Genomic DNA, 9000 nt, shown 5'->3' with positions numbered 1-9000 from the left:
CATTTTCGTTAGTAGCTGCAAATGAAGTTTTAAAGGAAGAACCAAGAAGCTTTAAGGATACTTTAGCTAGTAAAGAGAAACATGAATTGATAAAGGCTATGAGTGAAGAAATAAAATCTCTACATGACAACCATACTTGGGATTTGATCGTGAGGCCTGCAGGTTCAAGAATAGTCAGCTCCAAGTGGATTTTTAAAAGAAAAAAGGGTATTCCTAAAGTTGAACCAGCTCGATTTAAGGCAAGACTAGTTGCCCGAGGTTTCAATCAAAAGGAGGGTATTGAATTTAATGATGTTTTTTCACCAGTAGTTAAACATAGATCAATAAGGATTCTTTTAGCAATGTTGACATAATTCAATCTTGAGTTGGAACAGATGGATCTAAAGACAACATTCTTGTATTGTGAACTTGATGAAATATTTTTAATGGCTCAGCCTGAGGTGTCAGAGGAAAAAAATATCATGTATGCAAGCTAAATAAGTCATTGTATGGATTAAAACAATCTCTTAGGCAGTGGAATAGAAGATGTGATGAATTCATGGCCCGAATTAAGTTCCAAAGAAGTAAGTATGATAATGGTGTTATATGTTGATGACATTTTGATAACAAGTAACAGCAAGAATGAGACTGAAAAAGTAAAAGAGGAGCTCAGAAAGGAATTTGAGATGAAGGACCTTGGTGCTGCTAAAAGAATATTGGGGATTGAGATTAGTCGAGACATAAAGATGAAGTTTTTGTACTTGTCTTAGGAAGCATATCTCAAGAAGAATCTTAACAAGTTTGGTATGTCTAATTCCAAACCTATTGTAACTCCTACATCTCAGCACTTTAAACTAAGTATGACTCAAGCACCAAAGACAAGTGAAGATCAGTTATATATGGATGATATACCACATGCAAATGTTGTAGGGTCCTTAATGTATGCCATGACATGTACACGTTCGGATATAGCTTATGCAATAAGCATGGTGAGTAGATTTATGGAAAATCCTGAAAAAGCTCATTGGCAGGTTCTAAAGTGGATCCTAAGGTACATCAAAGGTTCACTTGGTAGAGTTTTAGTATATGGTGGAGCTAGGGAGAAAAATAGAACAACTGAAATTAAAGGGTTCATAGATTCAGACTATGCAGGCTGTCTATACATAAGGAAATCTCTCACAAGCTACGTATTCACTGCATTTGGTTCTGCTATCAGCTGGAAAGCAAACTTATAGAAAGTTGTGGCCTTGTCGACCACTGAAGCAGAGTACATTGCACTAACAGAAGTTGTAAAGGAAGCTCTATGGTTGGAAGGCATTGCTCAAGAATTGAAGCTACAGAACTAGGTCATCACAGTCCATTGTGATAACCAAAGTGCAATTCACTTGTCCAAGAATCAAGTATATCATGAGAGGACATAATATGTAGACATTAAACTACACTTTGTCAGAGAAGTAATAGCTCGAGGATCAGTTATAATTAAGAAAGTTTCCACTGACACTACAACAATTTTGACTATATATTACGGTAAAAAATGACATTTATTAAAAAGCGTTATTAATGGGCAAATTATGAAAAACACACGCTTTTTTTTTTCAGAGACAATTTAGGCGCCAACTATTTCATTTGGCGCCTAATGAAAATTCTATCTATCCCATTTGCCTCCTCTGCCCTCTCTTTCACACTCACTCCATCGAATTTCTTCTCCCTCATGTGATTCTCCCTCACGACATCTCTCTTGCTGGAAGTAAGAACCCAAGAGTCTCCTGCCTATGGAAAGAACCCCTTCATTCCATCTGAACCTCTTTCCCCTTTCCCTCTTTCTCTCTTCAATTCCGAATGTGTGCTCCTCTCAGAAATTAGGGTTTTTTCTTTCCCTCTTTCCTCTTCAAAACCTCACAAGCGAAACTAAAGATGTTATATTCCCTAAAATTTTCCCACCTGCTGTTGCTCCGTAAACCCCCATGCACTAGCACCAACTTTCGACATCTTCTTTGGATGGGTAAGTTTCTACACTTTTAGTTTCAGATTTTTGACGATTTCTCCCTTACGTTGCTATGTATCTATATCATATATTTATATATATACTGAGTGTCGTTATTCTGCTTATTGATAGCAATCTTTTTTTGTCTGGTTACATGATAAATTAAAAGAAGCTTTGACTTTTAACAATTGCTTTGGTCTATAAATGTGTTACTTTTGTGATGAGTTTTTCATTGTCAGAACCAAACTTTAGCTGGATGGTTTCATTTAAGGAGTTTGCACACCCTAAGGTGCAAAGTCTCTTTGCAATGATTACCATAGGACCACCATTTTTTATTGCAACTGCAATGTTTGGTTGTGTACTTCAAATGAGTTCTTTGGTGGTGGAGAAAGAACTAAAACTTTGACACGTACTAACTTAGCCAAATAATAATAATAAATTATAACATAAATGATCTTGTGCAAATGGAATGAAGACATTAGTTTATATTTTGATATTTCTTTGCTAGTTGATTTTCTGGCATTTCAGGAACTTGTTATTGCTTGGGTTGTCATTTTGGCTTGCCTTGTCCATGGGGTTGACCATTTATTGGGTCTCTCATTTGGTTTCTTTTTAGTTTTTCCTCATTTGTGGCCATGGGGTTGCTCTGCTTTTTATTTACTATGCAATATTTCTGTAATAATAGAATGGTCTATTTGGTTGAATTCAGGCATTCAACTTTTGATTGAGTATAAAAACAGTCTTGAGATAAAGCAATAGATCATATACTATGTTATGCAGATATTCTATTTACTAGAATAAAAGCTTTGATCATGTTTAGGTGTTTTAGTACTAATGACAATGACAATGGTGCCGAAGATACTAAGAGCACTACCTCCACTTCAAATGACTCCGTAGCCTGCACCACTTTGACAACGATGACAACGGAACCCTCGGAAGAGGCCGAAGAGACACCGTTCACAAAGCTTGAGTCCGAGAAGCTTGCTCCGGTTTCTTCCAGGGTATCTTTTTTCTTCGTTATCTGTTATCTATATTTAGCAGTATTTTTGTAAGTATCTATTTCAAGAATTTTGTTTTTTTTGTGTTGCTTGAATGGAATTATGGACTTAGCAAAACCAATTTCTACTTTTGTTATTCCTTATGGTTTGTTCAAAACGTGATTTTAAGGACGAAAGGGAAAAGCAAGATTTATGGGATTTTCATTATAAAGAGGGTTGAAGGAGGAAATTTAGGGATGTAAATTCAGTGAAAGTTTGGATTTTTCATTTTTCTTCACTGTTAGATTGACAAATATGTAAGTGATGTAAGTTGCGAAAGAAACTATTTAGCAAAATATTTTCATCAGTCATTTCCCTATCAATTTTTTTCCTGGAAAATAGTGCTTTAGTAATTTAGTTTACTATAGTGAAAGTGAGGTGTGATTTGAAACATAAGGTTCTGAAGTTTCACTTTTAACTTATTTGGGAAAATTACTTGATAGCAGTCTAAAGCAAAACTATCTTATTTGGGAGATTGTTTGCTCTTTTTTAGTTTTTCTTATTCTTGAGAGAAGCATATGGTTGTAACTAATCTACCATATACTGCCCATGATTATTTCTTGCAAGGTAACTGATTAGCACTGATGAAGAGTCCAAGAACTTTACTTAGCTAATTGTTTAGTAGTGTTATAGTATGTTTAGTGTTATCTTTGTTACTATGGATTTTTGGTTCAGACCGGGAATTATTTGGACACTCATAGTAGTACTTATAGATTTTCTAAGTTTAATCTATAGTTTAAGAATATTAAGTATAACCTAAGGTTTGATTAATGTGACTGATATTAAGGATTATATTTATTATATTATAAGGTTTAGACATCAACCAATAGGATTTTATGCACATGTTATGAATGGTGATTAAGGATTAAAGATTTTTGAGGATTTAATTTAATAAGGAGTAAAGTTTGAATGTTATAGGGTCAGTCAGCAGCTTTGAATACGTTGAGGGCTTAGTCAAGGCTGTTTACTCCATTCAAACTTAGCTAAAAATGTGTAATTTCGTGTTTAATTATTCAGCGTGTGCCGATATATCGCAGCTATAAGGGGCGATATATCGCAGCACGTAAATACGGAAAACACGAAACGATGCATGGTCGCCTCGGGCATACTGGCCCAGGCGATATATCGCCTATAGGGGGCGATATATCGCCTCCTCCAGTATGTTTTCAAACGTTTTTGAATTCATTTCCTTTTAGCCATTCAAACTCCTTCAACAATCCAGCATCTTTTGAACGAGTCTTCAGCCTCTACTGAACGATTATTCAAATGATTTTCACCTAAAAAGCCATTATTTTTATTCAAGTAAAATCAAGATACTTTCATTCCCAAACTCTATAAATAGGACCTAGTACCCAGCCATTATTCACCTTTTGCTCTAAGTTCAGAAGCTGCCAGTGTTAAGTGAGTGTGAGAGTGTAAACACCTGGTTTGGGAAAACTATAAGCTTAAACATCATAAGCTTATCAAACACTTTGGGAAGTGAGTTCTATAGTATTTCGGTGGAGGTGTAGATTGGTCTTTCAAGTCTTTGAGGTAACCAAAACTCTAGTTCCTTTCTGTATTATGTTATTTTCTTTCTCATAGTCTTCTACTCAATCTCTAACCTTAATCTTCATTTTGGTTAGGGAATCTAAGTTCTTGAGCACATAAGTTCGGTAAGCGTGTTTCTCAAATGGTTTAGTCTTTCCATCTCTTTCATTTCATCTCCTTTCTTTAGACTCACTCTTTCTTATGGTTTTAGGAGTGTTCCAAAAAGTCCCAACTCAGTCCATTAAATCCCGGTAACTTTGGTAAGGAAAATAGGCTAGAATCAATATGTTATGTGCTTATGTTATCTATATGTTTTATGTTATTAATGTGTTATGATATGTATGTATGTTTGTAGGCTTGGGCATATGACCCATATGACTAACAAGACCCCAAATGGATTATGGGCATATGACCTACTTAGCTAGTAGGACCCGACTAATTCCATGGGCATATGCTTGTTTAGTCTATGGGACCCCAAGTAATAATGGCCATTATAATAAGTGTATGTTATATATATTATGTTAAGTCTTTATGTTTCTTATGAAATTATGTATATGACTATGTGTTAGATTTTCCTTGCTGGGCATTAGGCTCATTCCTTTCTGTTTTATGTGCAGGAAAATAAGCTTTAGAGGCGGTAAGATTCGTGACGCTTAGAGGATGTGTATCGATGGTGAATGGAGTCAAGGGGCCGAGCGTTATTCGATTCGAGGATGTAGTCTCATTTTATGTTTTTATGGTTTTATGTGTATTTTCCGCACCAAGTATGTAATGTCTTTTATTTAAAATCATCTTTTGTTTTTAAAGACAATGGGATCCCATATCCTTATTAGAATTTTATTTATTTGTAAGTAACTCTTATTTTACAAGTTACTAAATAAAATTGTGGTATTTTCGTAAAAATGTAAGTTTATGTATAGTTTTGTTAATGGTCCAAATAGTCTAGATTAGTGGGTCATTACAACTGAGCATCCTGATATGCCATGTTACTCTATGATATAATGATATCAATAATGAGAAATAGGACATTGGGAGAAAGCGGATAGCTGAATTTGTTTGCATACATCAACAAATATAAACCGATGGAAAAGCTGACCCTAACCTATCAAAATATTCCTTCTTCAGCCACCAACACCACCATCATTTGGACTGGCTTACAACAATTTCCAAGTTGACTCTTTTAAATTGATGGAGCTTCTTGGACTAGAGAAGGTTGATCCTGCAGATGCAAAGCTCATTAAGGACAAGCTCTTCGGGTATTCTACATTTTGGGTGACCAAAGAAGAGCCTTTTGGAGACCTTGGTGAGGGTGTTCTTTTTGTTGGGAATTTAAGGGGGAACAGAGAAGAAGTGTTTGCCAAACTCCAAAGTCAGCTGGTTGAGGTCACTGGTAACTCAGAAGGTCCAGACCCGCGTGGAGGGCCACGTGTTAGCTTTGGCCTACTACAGAAAGAAGTCTGAGAACCAGGGCCAACAACACTTTGGCAATATGTAATAGCTCTCTTGTTATTCCTTATTACAATTGGATCTTCTGTGGAATTAGGAATTTCATCTCAGGTATAACGACTGATATTTTATAGACAATCTGATATTTCTACATTTTACCATTGGCATCTTTCCTTATCACATAAATGGTTCATTGAAATGGATATCATTTTACTAATTATTCTCGATAACATACCTTTTTGTTAAAAAGATCAATAGTCTTCCACCAGAGGTGGTGAAATATTTCACAGATCCAAATGCAGTTGAGGCACCAGATATGGAGTTGTTATTCCCATTTGTTGATTTTTCTTTGCCCTTAGCATATGGTGTGTTGGGGGTTCTGCTATTCCATGTGAGTAGGATTTCATTTTCTTAAAAATTACTATAGAAAGGAAAAACACAAGTCTCATTCAATCTGGCTGACCATGGGCATAATAATATGTAAATTATTTTCATCTCTCTGATTCTGTTCTACATGCTATTAAAAAAAATGTGTTCAATTGTGTATGAGTAAGGGGTCTAGGGTTCGAACCCAAGCTGAAACTATGGATAATTACTTCTTATTTAGAAAATTAACCAGCCCACGAACCCTACATTGATAGCAACTGAGGTGATGAAACTAAATAAAATGACTACTATTTTAGTAAAATTTGACTTTATTTCTTTAGAGTTTAATACCCTATAATTAATAATTTGTTTAATTATTAATTCTTTTGTACTAATTAAATTCATACATGTCATCTAAAAGAGTCACATAGTTGACATTGGTATTCCCTAAATGCACCATTTTGATATAATACCAACATTATTTGCAAACTTAAGATAACAGACAAGATTTGTATCTCTACAACACAAAAATAAGACAAAAACATTGCTGGAATTGTGATACATTAACTTTACAAGTTTAGAAAATAATGCATATCAGTTTATGCTCCACCTGTCTAATATTTCAATCAAATATCTTATATTTTCAAGTAATAGAGAATATCATAGAAAGGTTACTCTAGAAAAATCATGAGTAACTTGGTGACTAACCTTTTGTTTAATTTTGTTCTTGTGCGAACCTTTTTGGGATATGACTTAGTCCTATATTTCAATTGTTTGACATATTATCAATTGAGTGCAGGTAGTTGGGCACTTTCTGGCTGCATTTCCCAAAAAAGTAAAACTTAGCATTCCTTACTTCATTCCTAATATCACCCTCGGAAGTTTTGGTGCTATCACTCAGGTGCGTACATGATGTAATTGTTTCTTCATTTCCTTTATGCCTTGTTCTTCAAATAGTTTTAAATATATGTGTTTACTTTCTTTACTTCAGTAGGTAGGATCATTGATAAATTTTTTTAATGTTCTTTTTGTTCCTTTTTTGAGGATGTGCTCTTGCTGCTCTTCTCTTGTTACTTTGTGTGTGTGTTTCAATCATAAAAATATTGTTTTGTCTTTGAAAAAACTAGTATAAATGAAAGAAGACAAAAAAGAAGTTGTTTGAAATTTCTTTTTGTTTGAGAATTTTTTTATCAACTGTAAGAGTTTTCTAATTTGAATCGCGTCTCATTGAAATTTTCATTATGTGTCCTTATTATTTAGTTTAAGGTTTTTACTTAATCGGAAGCCTATTCATTTAGGTTCAATTGCATTCAAACTACTAGCTTAGTTATATCAAAGCAAAGATCTAAATTAATTAGGATAATAATATTATAAGAAAGATATATGATTAAGAATCATGTCTTTACTACATTGGCACATGAGAGGCATGCAATAACATCTTCACTCATGTTTTACCTTCTGATTTTTGACATTGTCCCTGTTGTAAGTATAACTTTGCTTCTTTGGTACATAGTGACATTGTAAAGGGACTTGACCTCCAATGCTTTATATTGGTCTGCTGTTTTCATCTAATCCTGATGCCACGGGAGACCTGGTGCAGGTTCCAAGCATGCTGTTTCAAGGGTCTTTGCTTCTTGGGCTCATTAGTAGAGCCACTCTTGGTTATGCGTATGTCCCTGTTTTCTTTTTCAATCTTCATTATCAAAACTAAAGTAACCCTTGCCTGAATGTTTTCTAGCAGAGTTCACATTTTAAATCAAAGTTCAAGAAGCTTAATAATCTCAACTCAAGTAATTAGGTCATTATTCATTAAAAGGAAATTATTTCATCAAAATATACCACAAGTGAATGAAATAGTACTAGAATTTTTTGGAATATATAACTTTAAGTAAAGTGTAGTAAACTTTGGAAAGTAATGGAAGAGAACGCAGCTCTCAAAATTAGTGGCTAGATCATTTTCTAAACCATTTTCTTTCAGGGTCATCTAAAGTGAATTTGATGTCTTTGAAACAAGATTACATGGAATGGAGAATGTTACAACGTACCTACATTTGGACTACGTTAATAAGTATCTTGTTCATTAGGAAACATGGTTGAGACTTTGAAATCTAACCCTACTTTATTTACCCCTTGTGATAAGAAGTGGTTTCACTTATGCATATTTCTTATTTCCCCTTTGAAAAATAAGGAGAATTCTCTTCTTCTGTTTTGAAATAATTTATGTTGTACCATTTTTTTGGATGCTCTATATAAAGTCGTAATGAGGTTATTAACTTTTTTTTTGTACTCTTTTAGTTTACTATTAACTCTAAGTTTAAGCATTAATTATTTAAACTCTTGTGTAGCTAAGCAAATCAACCTCACAACGAAGACGACAAGTGCACAATGGAATGGATGATGAATTGGAGGGTGGATCAAGCTTCATGGTTTACTTTTTGTGTATATTGTTGTGTTCTATTTTTTACTTTTGAAGCAAAAGATGTGCAAGACTATATAATTTTATTATGTATGCTTTTAAACTCAAGTTAGAACTAAGAACTTTTGAAGTGGACAATGTCATGGTTTGAAGTAGTTTGTCTTCAAATGTAAAAATACTCATGGTTTATCATATATATTGAATATTTTAGATTTTTGGATCTATTTAATATTACACTTGTG

General features: G+C 34.1%; 1 pseudogene; it reads left to right on the top strand.

Moving 5' to 3' along the window:
* The first annotated feature begins 839 nt into the window (after positions 1 to 839).
* LOC133791596 (probable zinc metalloprotease EGY1, chloroplastic) lies at positions 840 to 8053 on the top strand (annotated as a pseudogene).
* The last annotated feature ends 947 nt before the right edge of the window (positions 8054 to 9000 follow it).

This window comes from Humulus lupulus, chromosome 7 (assembly GCF_963169125.1).
Source record: "Humulus lupulus chromosome 7, drHumLupu1.1, whole genome shotgun sequence".
Taxonomy (NCBI): Eukaryota; Viridiplantae; Streptophyta; class Magnoliopsida; order Rosales; family Cannabaceae; genus Humulus; species Humulus lupulus.
Note: the sequence above shows the minus strand (reverse complement) of the source record. Positions and strands in the feature narration are given on the sequence as shown.